Source organism: Arvicola amphibius, chromosome 18, assembly GCF_903992535.2.
Source record: "Arvicola amphibius chromosome 18, mArvAmp1.2, whole genome shotgun sequence".
NCBI classification, from domain to species: Eukaryota; Metazoa; Chordata; class Mammalia; order Rodentia; family Cricetidae; genus Arvicola; species Arvicola amphibius.
In genome coordinates, this window is record NC_052064.1 from 28,855,990 (window position 1) to 28,870,014 (window position 14,025).

Consider the following 14,025-nt stretch of genomic DNA (forward strand, 5'->3'; position numbering starts at 1 on the left):
GTGTAGGATTTCTCACATGCAAAGAATATTATAAGACAGACCATTTATGAATGTAGCATATTAAATGTTGCCACAAAATACTGTAAACCAATGGCTGCCACGTCCTTTGGACACTGGGAAGAGCCTGCCTTTCAGGGGATTAACGACAGAGGCCCAAAGAAAGCTGTCATTTCAACCCTTCGGCAATGAGCAGATAGCACCGAGCTCGTTTGAATCACCTCTGTTTTCACTGAATCCAATAGTAAACATCTTTTATGGTATACTAAAATGTTTGAGAACATGACATAGCCCTAAACAGGAATCAGGTACATAGGCTCACCGGCCAGGTGGTAGCCATCATCAAAGTTGTAATCCCTTCCGGGCCCCAGAGACGTCAAAGTGGTTAAGAGCGCCGTGGTTGTTCCAAATCCAGAGAACTTGGATTTGGTTATCAGCACCTATACGGCAGCTCACAACCATCTGTGACTCCAGTCCCAGCGGGCTCAACGTCCCCTTCCGGCCTCCCTGGGCACCGCGCATGTGTGTCGCACACAGACAGAAGAGCAGAGAAACACTGGTACACGTGAAGAAGGAAAAAAATTCCCCTACATGGCCCATCTGATTCTGCACCAGCCTAGAAGCTACAGGAGCCGTCTCAGTTTGATAATTTTCAGAAGTCCTCAAATAACGGCTAAGTGCTTTCTACAGAGATGCCAAAGGAAAGGGGGAGGAGTGGAAAATTACAGTTGAAATCCCCATCCTAAGAAGACTCAGTTAAGCCACTGATAAACAAGGAGAGCTCAACCTGCTACCTGGTTAAGGAAGCCACAGATAAAACAGACTTTAAAATGCTGCCGGTTTTTACCATTTTATTTTTAAAAAGTTGGGCTTTTTTCCTCTACCCAAACAGAATGGCAGGCAGTTCCAAACTTTTGAACTTGGAGTGGAGGAAGCTTCCACCAGAGACATTTAGGAGTATCACTTGAGGCTGGATGTGTAGCTCAGGGGTAGAGAGTGTGCCTGGCATAGGCAAGGCCCTGGGTTCAAAGGTTGGATCCCCGCACTACGAAATAAAGAAACAAAAATTCCTAACCCTCTGTTTAGAGAAAGGGCAGTCACCTACCTCTCGGCTCCACTCTCTCCCAACCTGCAAAATCCAGATCACACCTCCCCTACTTCCTATTTAAAAAGAAGCAAAATAGCCAAGGTAAGCCCAGCTTCCCCGGTTCCTTCAGCATGGTGCAGGCCGCTCACAGAGCTGGTTCTCTTCCCCTGAATCTACTCACAGCACCGGAGACCTTCTGTTACGCCCCCGTGAGAGCAAAGGAAAAGGCCATGACCCCCTTCAGGTCGCCGGGAATCATTTGTTCTGAAAAGTCCTCACTTCAGGATTAATGCCCGCGGTGGCAGGGACTTCTGTCACATTTTGCCCATATCTCACGTCACTGTTGGGACAGCCCACATTGCAAAGATGTTTTCAGGTGAGAAAAATGTTACACAGCAATCCAACGAGTGCTACTGTCCCTATTGCTCAGGAGTAAACCTGGAGAAATAACTTAGCTGAGCCAGGAGACAGAGCATAGGAACCTCCTAGGCACAACGGCAGGGTTCACCTGAGCATTCCATAACAAAAGCTCTTACAGCTTCCAGTTTGGGGCAGAAAACAAGGAAACAATCACTTATTGTACAATGCTAGTATTTTTTATGTACAATATCTCGGTTAGTTCCACCATTAATGCTTTAATAATATTCTCCCCATTTTTCAAATGAGGAAATTGAGGCCCCGAGAAGTAAAAGCATGTGTGACAGAGATGGTGTCTATTCAAAACCATCTGATTCTAGAGCCTGTGTAGAGTCAGGCATCTTGTATGACAGAGACAGTATCACTCAAAACCATCTGATTCTATAACCCGCGTGGAGTCACGCAGCACGTATGATTGAGACGGTGTCACCCCAAACCGCCTGATTCTAGAGCCCGCGTAGAATCACGCAGCACGCATGACAGAGACTGTGTCCATTCAAAACCGCCTGATTCTAGAGCCCACGCTGGCACCCACTGAAGGAACGGGGACTGATGAAGACAGCAGAACTGGGGGTATGGGGGTCTGACTGTGGGCGTGTATTTGCTCTGCATGGTCTTGAGACTCCATCTGGACTTCCATCATCCCAACGTGCTCTGTTTTCCAGCGGTGGACACCCCAGCAGGCTGGGCCTACCCACGGGTCTCCTCCACCCTAGGGAAATGGGACTTTTAAGAGGTCTCCTAGACAGTCGTGATCTAAAGCAACTGTCTTATCTGTGCAGTGCTTGCCCAGTGACGGTTAATCAGAAACGACCTCATAAAACCTTCGAGTGATGCCGCTCTAAGGAAGAGACGTCGGGCTGGCAGAGATGGCTCCGAGGTTAAGAGTGCTTACTGGGTTCATTCAATTCCCAGGACCCTCACAGAGACTCACAGTCTGTAACTCAAGCTACAGGGGATCCTATGCCCTCTTCTGACTTCTATAGGCTCCTGCACATGCATGGTGCACATACATACACACACACATATAAATAAACATTTTTTAAAAGGAATGTGATTCTTAGATGAAATAAGAAGTCCATATTGGGAAACGTCCAAATATTTCCATTAATAACCATTAAACTTCTGGATGCTGGTACTATGTCATTTCTGTCTCTTGAGTTCTGCTTATGTGGTATATTCACAAGTACATATATGTGTCCTCATCTTCTATATGTTTAACAGGTTCAGCATGTTAAACTCCTAGCAGAGAGATGCTTTATCCCTGCCCTGTTCCAGGGTAAACTGGCCTTTTTATAAGCAATAAAGCTCACAGAGTTTGAATATGGAGATGCACGCCAACTCCTCTCTCTTAAAGGAGACTTGCTACAAGCATGCTACTCCAAACCAGAAAGCTGTTGCCTTGGAAACGGGAACTGTAACTACCGCAATCGCACCTCATAGCAAAGATGGCCAAGATCTATTTCAGGTCTTAGATGCCTCCAGGAACTGCCGATGAGTGTTAACTGTGGAAGCCAGCCAATCCGTAGTAATGAAGGAGCACATGCCAGAGTGAGAAAGGCTGCAATTGAGAAAGAGGGAGAGAAAGGGAAGGAGCGGGGAGGAGGGGAAGACAGAACTCAAACCTACCCGGGAGAACAATTCAAGAACCAGGCAGCTAAAGCTAAAGACCAGTCCTCTCAGTGGTTGGAGCCGGTCCACTCTATTTAGCCTACAATTGCCTACAGCCCCATGCAAGGTATCGGCAACACAAAGCTGAATAGGGTCAGCTTTTCTGTGGGAAGGACATGCTCAAAGCGTGTTCACCTGGAGTGCACAGACACCAAGGACAGAGTGGGAGAACTCTTGAGGGGGAGAGGCTAAAGCTAGAGCTTCAGAGACAACGTGCAGGCCTCGGCTGGAACTCAAATACATAAGAGTTCTTCGTGCAGAGCCCAGATGGGGTATCAGACAAAGGGCAGAGGCAACGAACGACACGGCATGGTCCTGCCCTTCAGTTCCGGGTAGAACATTTCCATTTGCTGAAGCCTTTCCCACGCAGGACAGCTGCGGTCTCTGGCTCCGCCCATCGACTGCTGGCGGTGATGAGAAGGCTCCGCCCATCGATTGCTGGCTGTGGCTGCTCCTCACAGTGATAACTAATGATTCCCACATGCTCCAGGAATGTGACCATGGCACTGCCACTCCAAGAGCGAGGACGCGGGGCAGATCTAAGGTGGACGCAGCGGGTGGGGGAGGGGACAGGATGCGGCAGACACCAGAGTGAAGTCCTTGAAAGCCATGCCGAGGCTCAAGCTCTGTGCTAAACTTGGAGAAGAGAGAATGGGTTGTAACGCAGCAAATGATGCGGGAGGCCAACGCAAGAAGACTTGGCAACTCGTGGGGCCTGAGGAGGAGGTGGAAAATGAAGAATGACCCCCCCCAAGTTTTTCAGCTTGGACAAACAAGTAAACACGGCGGGCACTAAACGAAGCCATGGATGTGACGTGAGAGTGTTTGGAAGGGGACAGTGAGGTAAGGCTGTGGCACCTGACAGCCATTCATGTGAACATCTAAGAAGCCATAAACAGCCGGCTAACTGCTGGGGAGAGATACTCAGAGCGTAGGAAGAGACCTTTACCATGTCGTAGGCATTCCCCAGGGCGCGGGGGGAACACAGGGACTAAGAGAGCTGAGAGACTGAGTGGATATAACCATCTAGCGCCCACAGTGCTGACAGTGGCATGCCAGCCGTGCAGGAGGAGGTGATGCCACGGGCAAGATGCAGGTGAGTACCAGGCAGTGCCAAAACTAGGAAAGTCCTGCTATTTGTCAGTGCAAAGGGGAAGGAAGGTGACCCCCACACTTATGAGAAACTACTCCTGAGTTATGAGTGAATACATCGTGAGTCGGGAAAGACTCGACACAATAACTTAAGACTCTGCTCTTGAGGATTCAAGAAGCCAATTAAAATCCACCCACCCCCCCCAACTTGAACAGGGTGAAGATAACATGGTAAGGGCTTTAGGAGCAATGCTCTATCTTAATAAAATAATTTTATTAAAATAATTATATTTTAATTTAAAAAAAAATCCTCCTGATTTCTACCATGACTTTAGACCGAGCTCTGGAAAGCTGATAGGCCAAAGGCCCAGAATTTCTGAGAATTAAACAGACCTGCATTTTTCCTCGGGATCTAAGGAAGGCTGTGACCGAAAGATGGAAAATAGAAAAGTAACCAACACGGAGGAGAGAGGGGACCCAGCCAAGGGTGACACCGAAGTGGGCACCAGGGGACGGAAACACACGAGTCCTCATAAAAAGCAAAGCACGTGAATAAGTAATTCAAGGAAAGGAATGTGCAAAGAGGCCGAGGGATATATAAAAATCTGTTTCACCTCGTCAGGGCTCTGGAAATGTGTCCGTCTCTTTAGCGCAATTATCACTTGGGCTGGGGAAACAGCCTCTGTGGAGCTGCTGATGGGAGCCGATGGCTGCTGTAGACTCCTGTTTGCACCCCACTCCACCCCAAATCTAACTCCTGCGGATGTAAGAGAATCCCAGCCCCAAAGTACTCAGCTATCGCGCTAAAAGCTACAGTACCTTATGTTGGTCTCGTGAGTCAGAGCTGGTAAGATCATGATTCTGGTATTTGCCCTCTGAATGCCTGTGGTCCACGGCCCAGCCCAACAGCCATTTCCCACTCGGTCTGTCCAAACGCCAAACTTATTGGAACAAATAGAAACCGAAAGGCCTTGGCTTAGATTACAAAGCAGTCGTCTCCTCTGAGGGACGAGAAGTGGCTGGGAAGTCTTTCCAGTGGGCCACTCAGAGCCCAAACTGAAGCCGTCTGTAAAGGAAGCTGGAGGGTCCAGTGCCAAGCCTGGCCTGGCCCACGTGCTTCTGGCACGTAGGTCAGGTTCCTGAGGCGGCCAGCAGCCTGCACAGCCTCCGAGCACCAGCTGGCTGGGCCCTGGGAGGTGATATCCTGAAGGCCTCGAAGCACTCACTTGCAGGGGTCAAAAACCACAAGCCCTTGTCCTGTCAGAAATAACCTATAAGGGAAATCTGAGCACAAAGCAAGAGGCTCTCTGACCTGTCAGAGTTTTCTTTTAATTAATTCCTTAAGCTGATGAAAGGATAAAGTCTGAACCCTCCACTTCACTAGGCGAATCGACCCGTACAGCCCCCACCAAACACAAAAGCAACAGGATGAGGGGACTGTGTCCCTTGCCCCATGGCAGCCGGAGCTCAGCATACCTCACAAATAAATGGCTGCAGAGGGAGGGGAGGAGGGAGAGGGAACGGAAGAGGGGCAGCCCTACCCTTGGAGCCTTGGAGCTAAGGAGTGGGCTCTGGGTGTCACGATGACTGGGAACTCTTCCCCCTGAAGTTGAAGTTGCATGGAGTTGTGAACCCCCTAACGTGGATGCTGGGAATCAAACCCAGGTCCTCTGCAAGGCAGTCTGAACTCTTGATTGCTGAGCCATCACTCCAGTTCCTGAAGGTTCCTCTCAATAATGGGGCTCCAGCTTTAAATACACTGAGCTTTATGTGAATGTGATTATCCTAAATGGTTAAGTGCATGTTATTTTATTCAAAGTTCCAAGTTTTTCAATCAGCTCTGAAAATCCTGGCTTTTATAGGAACATTGCTCACAGATGTCGACATTAAAAGTCTCATAGTCTCGGTGAAGACTTACAGAGTGTGCCCTCCCTCTGTGGTGATTAAGATCAAACCCAGGCCTCACATGTGTGAAAGATGAGCTCTTCCAACTGAGCAGGACTTCAGCCCTGACCTCTTATTTCTCAGGTTCTATAAAAATGCATTGATGGAATTCGGTTGAGTGTTTCTCAGCTTCAGCTAGTTTATTATAAGACTAAAAATATGGTCATCTCACTAGGTGGTGGTGGCGGACACCTTTAATCCCAGAACTTGGGAGGCAGAGGCAGGAAGATCTCTGTGAGTTCAAGGCCAACCTGCTCTACAGAGTGAGTTCCAGGACAGCCAGGACTGTTTCATAGAGAAACCCATCTCATGGATGGACGGATGGATGGATGATGATAGATAGATAGATAGATAGATAGATAGATAGATAGATAGATAGATAGATGATAGATAGATAGATGATTGATAGGTAGATGATATAAAGATAGATAATAGACAGATAGACAGACAGACAGACAGACAGACAGACAGACAGACAGACAGACAGATAGATAGATAGATAGATAGATGATAGATAGATAAATGAAATAGGGTCTTCTCATGTCTTGAGATGCCATCAATATAGCTATCCATATTGCTACACTATTTAACTATAAATTATGTTCATATTTCTCATATTAGCATTATATATGTGTGCTTGTGTGCATATATGCATGTGTGTGTGCAGCTGCACGCAGTGCATGGAGGTCAGAAGCTGATGTGAGGTGTCTCCCTCCATCACTCCCCACTTTCCTTTCTGAGATGCCTAGCACTGGGACCACAGGCAAGCACACTGTGTCAGACTTGACGCAGGTCCCATCAGCCTTGTCCACAGCATCATCCAGAATTATAGCTAGAAATCACCAGAGTTACGAGGGATCTTCTTACACATGGCTGGGAAGACTCGAGGAAGAATATTCTGGGCTCACCCACGGGGTAACGAGCCATGCATCACAGAAGAGTGACTCAGTGGAAATGGGAGCAAACTGCAAAGAGGCTCAGCACCAGAGTGCTCCTGGCTTCCACCAACAAAGCAGCCTGTGTTGATCAATCCCCACCTCATCAGAGAGGGTTGGGACAGGGTCTCCCAGGGCAGCCTCACAACGAGCGACTGCAGCAATGAGAACGGGACGGGGTGGGGGGGAATGTGGGGACAGAGACAGGGTGGAGGCAACCTGCTGGTGCTAAGGGGTTAAGGGTTGTTGGACTAGGTGTTAAATCGTCAAGTGTGAAGATTCTCATCTAATACAGAAAAGCAAAAAGAACCGACGGGGAACAGCAATGAGATGAAATGTCCCAATTCCACACTGCACTCTGCATTCTGAATGTGCACCTGGAAAAAATATCTCTCTAAAGGGAAAAAGATACAAACTCACGCCACTGGCCATGTGGTCTCGACTTTGATTGCCTTTAAGACCCCTCTACCTACCTCCCCTTCCCTTGGCTGATATGTAGGTCATCAGCAAGCGAGCACCTCAAACCTCTGAGGCTAAAGACCTTTGACCTTGGGGATATTTGGAGCAGAAACAAGAGGTGTGAGCTGGTGTGGACATTCGAGAAGAAAATACCACAGATCCTAAGGGAAGGGCCCCTCTCCCTGCGCAATTCTCACACGCATTCTGCGCAGTCAGCAGCTCTCTGGTTTTTCCACATCCTTCACATGTTAGCTTCTCGAGTCCAGCTCCATGTGTACGTCAGACGAAGCAGAGGTTTTCTTATGGTTTCAGGCTGGGTAGTATTTCGGAACCACAAGATTGCAGGGCTGAGCTAAGCGGGGCCAGACTGAAGAGCAGAATGCCTACCCCTCCTGCTGCCCACATTTCAGAGACTGATAAAATATTACCTCTGGGAACTTTAAGGGAAAAAAATAGTGACAGCACATGCCCCTCTGAGGAGCCGGACTGTGAGTGCCAGATCCTACCAAATGCTAGGGAAGTACCCACCTGTGCATAAAAATGGTCAGATCTAGTTGGAAAAAACCTAAGAAGCCTTCGTTCTCTGCATCCAGTGAGACTCCGAGTCTTGGGACACAGCTCTGCATGTGTGCACAAGCAAGCACGCGCATGCACACACACACACACACCACACACACCTTAACATTGATTCCCACAGTCACAACACAAACCCCAAATTTCTTAGTGGGTTCCAGGGGCCTCCATCAACTGGTCTCCAAGCAGGTAATTGCCAGGTCAGAAAAATCAGCTTGGGTCACACAGGGCCAAGTGCAGTGTACAGACAGGAAACAGGCAAAGGAGAAAGATTAGCATGGGGGAAAATGGATGCTCCGTTCTCTTTCCCTACCGATAATCCCTCCCAGAAAATGCCCAGCAAGAACACGGGCAAACACTGCTGAGATGCGGGGAAATGTGCAAGTCACAAAAGCACAAAAGAGTCCGTAAAAGAGCGGCTTCCCTCCCTGCCCCCAGCCACCAGATGCTCAGCACGAAAAGCCGCAGCCTCGCTCGGCACATCTGGTTTCAGTTACCTGTACCCCAGCCACAGCTCACAGGGCTGGAGCAGCCTCCTTGGTTTAGGATCCGTCAGAACAGCCTGTGTGGAGACGAAGGAACAGAGTATGGAAGCCTTGGGCAGCATAACTCCTGATCATCCCGTGACACGTCACAGATGATGTGTTTTGGCAGAGGAGGACCGTACTGTTGAACTACAAAAGTCAGTCACCAAGGGGTGTCTTGATTGCTGGATAGATAAATCAGCTACACACATAGGTCAACCCCTAGTCTGCATATATACTGCACAAATTCAATCACTTCTGCTGCCATATACTGTCCCTGCCATCATGGACCACACTCAACATAAGCCTTTCCTCCCTCCAACCCATTTGTCAGATATTCCGCCATAGCAACAAGTGACACGCTAAACCATCAGAAATCTCTCTGTGCCAGAATCAGAGTCCCTCTGTCTCCAGATAGATAGACCCGAAAGCTGTCAAGCCTGACATGGCTCCCAAACTTTACTCTGCCCCTTTGCCATTATAAACACGGTTACACAAGGAAACATGGCCATTCTTTCCAACCTACTTGAGTGCCAAGTCTGGGGGTGCACACCCATGATCACAGTGGAGGCAGAGGGGTCAGGAAGTCAAGATAATCCTGAGCTACACAGCACATCCCCGGCCAACCTGAACCATGCATCAAAATAAGTAAGTAATCTACCGTAGTGCTCACAGGGATTTCATTACATTAATCTTTATTTTTAAAAACCACCCCTTTAAGTTATTAAAATATGTAGTTATTTGAAAGATACTGTTATCCAAGTACTTCTTGGTTTCACCTTCAACACCTGAGTCTGTATTAGTACAATCATTTATTTTGTTAGGAAACATGAAATATTTGCCATAACTAAGGCGTCATAAAACAACTCAAACAGCAACTGTTTCATGATTTTTACTTGAGTTGCTGTAATAGGAACACAGAAATTAATACTAAACATTCAGCAAAATGGGTATTAAAATATCTATTTGGAAGCTCTGCCCAGTGACTAACAGCTTTTTGTTTGTCTTATAAAAACTCAATAAACATTTATTGGTCATAAAAAAAATGACAAGCATATCTCATGTCTGTGCCGAGAAGATTTCATCCTGATGAGTTTTTAATTAAATGAGCCTCCCCAGAAAAGATTAATTAGTACAGTGTGGCACCATTTGCCCTGCACCAGGCAAGACGACTACGCGCCAAGCCGTCGTCAACTGCTCACCAGTTTCTACATCCTGGTGAGAGAATACTACCTGCACTGTGGGTTCGAAGGATTCCTTGCCTCAAGCAGAACTAGTCCAAGGACGGATGACTTCCACAAGGGCTGGCAATGGTTTCCAGTTCTAGTTACACAAAAAGAATCTCATGTTACTGAGAAAAAAATAAGAAAGTTGGGCACCCGGCTCCCAGAAAGACTCGGGACATTGTCTCTGCCAAATTAAGGAGCACGGAAGACAAAGCCTGAGAAAAGAAAGACTTGCATACTAGACCTAACACTGCCGAGATAGCTATGTGTTTGCCTCGATGACGTATCGGGGTTAACATGGACAGGCTTGTAGCATAAGCGGGGCTGTGTCCTGCTTCTGAGCACCTCACAGGAAGGCGGACATACGTATCTAGTCACACAACCAGGTGGAACTCACTTCTGTGAAACCCATTCGCAAAAAAACACTGAAGGACCGCACAGACAGAATGCGCGACAGAGAGTCATGCTGACCTCTGGCATGAGGGTCATGCCGACCTCTGCCATGCCGGCCTCTGCCATGCCGGCCTCTGCCATGCCGGCCTCTGGCATGCTGGCCTCTGGCATGCCAAGAGAATTCCCTGGGTGTTCCCTGAGCTTTGATTCTAGAGGTTTCCAGCACCCATCCCTCAGGTCACTCAGGTTCTGTAATCAGGTAAGTAGGCTCTCCATGAAAACCAAACAGAGGCCTTTCCCCAATTTTCAGAGGAAAACATGTAAACATTTATATTACACAGACCCTTTTCAAATGTTTCCACTTAATTTCCCCAAATCCTAGTACCGATTACCACACGATCAAATAAGAGTTTAAAATAACAAATAGTCAAAAACACACTGCGGAGGACGAAGAGATGGCTCAGCAGTTAAGAGCACTTGTTGCTCTTGGAGAGGACCCAGGTTCAGTTCCCAACACCAGAGCCATCCATAGCTCCAGTTGCAGGCGATACAACGCCCTCTTCTGACCTCCTTGGGCACCGGGTACATGCATGGTGTACCTGCATGCATGAAGTATAACATTCATGCACATAAAACATAAAAGGCACTTGCATGGTATAGAGACATACATGCAGCCAAACACCCATACACGTAGGCAAAATCAAATAAATCTTTTTTAAAAAAAAAAGTCTTACATATTAAATTTTAAGATATAAAACTTCCATTATTACAATAAAATTTTCTCCTGCTGGCTTAAGTCAGGCCTTTTTTTACGCGAGAGAAATAATGCGATCCCAGTTTTGTGGCACCTTGAACACTTGGACACTTTGAAGGCTACCCAGAAGTCGTGCCCTCTGAGTAAGTCCAAGGGGTCGCATGCTCGTTCTAGTGCAGTTCGTTGGCATGAATTGGACTAGAATCCCACAGCGTAGTCTCCAGGAAGTCATCAGAAGCCAAGGGGTTTAAATTATGCAGTGTTTTGGGCTCCTAGTGAACCATGGGGCCAACTGTGAGACAGGGACGGTGGCACCTGTAGCCCCAGCCACTTGAGAAACTGGGGCAGTGGATCCTCTGAGCCAGGAATTAGCTCTAAAGGGTTAAGGAGTCTCACTGACTTCCGGTAAACACACCAAGCAGATTGTCACAGACACTAACCCCTTTTCTGTGACTTAACGACTACCTTCATCTCCAGGAGTTTCTTAAGCTATCGCCAGGGAGAGCTGTAAAGCCAACTGCCCTTCTGTATCTCTTGGGCATGCTCTGGTCATAAGCTCCTGCAAAATATACCTCGGCTGAGCAGACTGCAGGAGAATCAAAAGGGGGGACTGTGAAACTCCATTCTGGCCGACATACAACTTGAATAAGGCTTAAAGAGATCAATGAACTCATAAGATCAATAAACTGACATAATAATACAGCACCAGGTTCTTTTTTGCTGAATGCACCCAATATCAGCATGTTCAATGTGATCGCTTCTGGGGATCCCCGAGAAAATCAATCTTCCAGTATTATGTTCCGTTGTGTCAGTAGAAGTAATCAACCATTCCCTCACCTGCACAAGAGGTCTGACCCCGCAGCTAACTCTGGGCGCGGCCAATAAAGTAAAGGGAAGGAAGTCTGTCCAGCTGACCACTGCAGTGGTCGGCCAATAGAGTCCTGCTGCTCTACCAGGATTCCCCATGACCCCGGCTGTGATCACGTGATTCTCTCTCAACATCTTGGACTGGATAGATTCCAGTCCTACCTGGCAATAAAATAAAACAGGGCATATTTCTATGTAAGAGCATTTGTCTTAATTTAAAGACCATCTTCTTTTATTTTCTAAACGCTATCAAAATAGGCATTTTTTTTTTTTAAATTAGGATCTCACTGTGTATCCATGGAACTCACTATGTTGACCAGGCTGGCTGGGAGATCTACCTGATTCTGCTTCCGGAGTGCTGGGATTAAAGACATCCACCACCACACCCCCTGACTAGGCCTGAAGATTCTTTAAGGAATTCCTAAACCCTGTGAGAATTTCTCTGTCCACCTTGATCTTTTTTAAATGCATCTCTTTACTCCCTAGAATAATTTTACTTTAAACAATACTAGATAATGTTTTCATCTTATGAAGCTGAGCGCGTTTGTTTCTATCCAAACTTGGAACCACTAATAAAGAAAAGTCATCCAGCTCTGTGATAGCCTGGAAAATCCATGGAGGCAGTAGAAAGCCCCTGGCCACCATGGGTTGGGAGGAGAGGAACAAACATACAGAGCCCAGACGTTTCCAGCACAGGGAAACTACTCAGTGAAAAACTGAAGTGAACTTGTGTCCTTGACAGTTGTTAAAATCCACAGAGCATGTAACACCAGAAGTGAGTCCTGATGTAAGCTACGGGGTTTGGGTGACCACGGTGTATTGGCATCCAGTCAGATTTGATGTAACAAATATGCTGGTGGAAGATTCTAAGAGTGGGGTGGGGGAGTTAAGTCGGGGCTGGAGAGATGGCTCAGAGGTTAGGAGCACTGGCTGCTCTTCCAGAGGCCCTGAGTTCAATTCCTAGCAACCATATGGTGGCTCCAACCATCTATAATGAGATCTGGTGCCCTCTTCTGGTATGGAGGTGTACAGGTAGGAGGAACATTGTATACATGATATGTAAATAAATCTTTTAAAAAAATGAGTTAAGTCATTAAAGAGGTTAATTCTCCAGCAAGCAGAAAAGGAGAAGCATGAAAGCAGCTATGTTGTAGGGCCTGTCTGTGACATCACTGAGTACTTGGCAGAGAGGATGTGTGTGTTTCTGTTTGGTCTAGAGACAAGAGAAGCCAGCCAACACCAGCCATCAGATACCAGTGTTATCTTTTAAAATCTGTTCTTGCTTTGGGGATTTTTGCTTTTGTCTATTTGTGTTGGTTTGTTTTGTCTTTTGTTCTTTTGAGACAGAGTTTCTCTGGAATTCAGCCTGTAGGCCAGGCTGGCCTTGAACTCAGAGATCTGCCTGCCTCTGCCTCCTGAGGATTTGGATTAAGAGCAAGCACCACCACTGTCCAGATTGACTGTCCGGGTTGAAAATCCATTCTTGATGCTAAGGAACACTTCACAGAAACACCACACAAATCCGTTCGGCATCCACAAGCAAATATACATCATTTTGAATCTCAGTAATAGATTTAGTATAAGGTAACCAGTCCCATGATCTAACGTCAATCTAGTAGTACATTAGGAGATTATGGTTAATTCAGAAACCAACAAACCAGCTGAAGTAGCCATCAGATGCACCCCTTCGGGCAAGGCGTACCAGTCTTCCATTATAAAGCAACGCCTGGATGTATCAATATTCAAACTTAGCCTTCAAATATTCTGGTCTTCAATCACATTTACAACCAATTTGTGGTGGGTTTAAGTGAAAACGGCACTCATAGACCCACGGAGTGGCATTTCTGGGCATGTGGCTTTGTTGGAGGAAGTGCGTCACGGGGGTGGACTTTGAGGTTTCAGATGATCAAGCTATGCCTGCTGTCACTCTTTCTCTTGCGCTGTTGCCTGTAAACCCAGATGTAAAACTCAGCTACATCTCCAGGACCATGTCTGCCTACCTGACACCATGCTTCCCACCATGCCAAGAACGGACTACACCTCTGAACCTGTAAGTCACCCCCTTAAATGTTCTCCTTTAGAAGAA

The 14,025-nt window shown here is 47.1% G+C and overlaps 1 protein-coding gene across 3 annotated transcripts in view; it reads right to left on the reverse strand.

Moving 5' to 3' along the window:
* The window catches only part of Ankrd44 (ankyrin repeat domain 44), a 220,552-nt gene that overhangs the window by 187,769 nt on the left and 18,758 nt on the right, over positions 1-14,025 (reverse strand). Inside the window, exon 1 of one of the 3 annotated variants that reach the window (XM_038315492.2) lies at positions 5,084-5,174. The exons of the other annotated variants lie outside the window; for them this stretch is intronic. The gene's annotated coding sequence lies outside the window, so the exon portion shown is untranslated. Of the gene's footprint in view, positions 1-5,083; positions 5,175-14,025 lie in introns of those variants that run through there. 3 annotated transcript variants of the gene reach the window in all.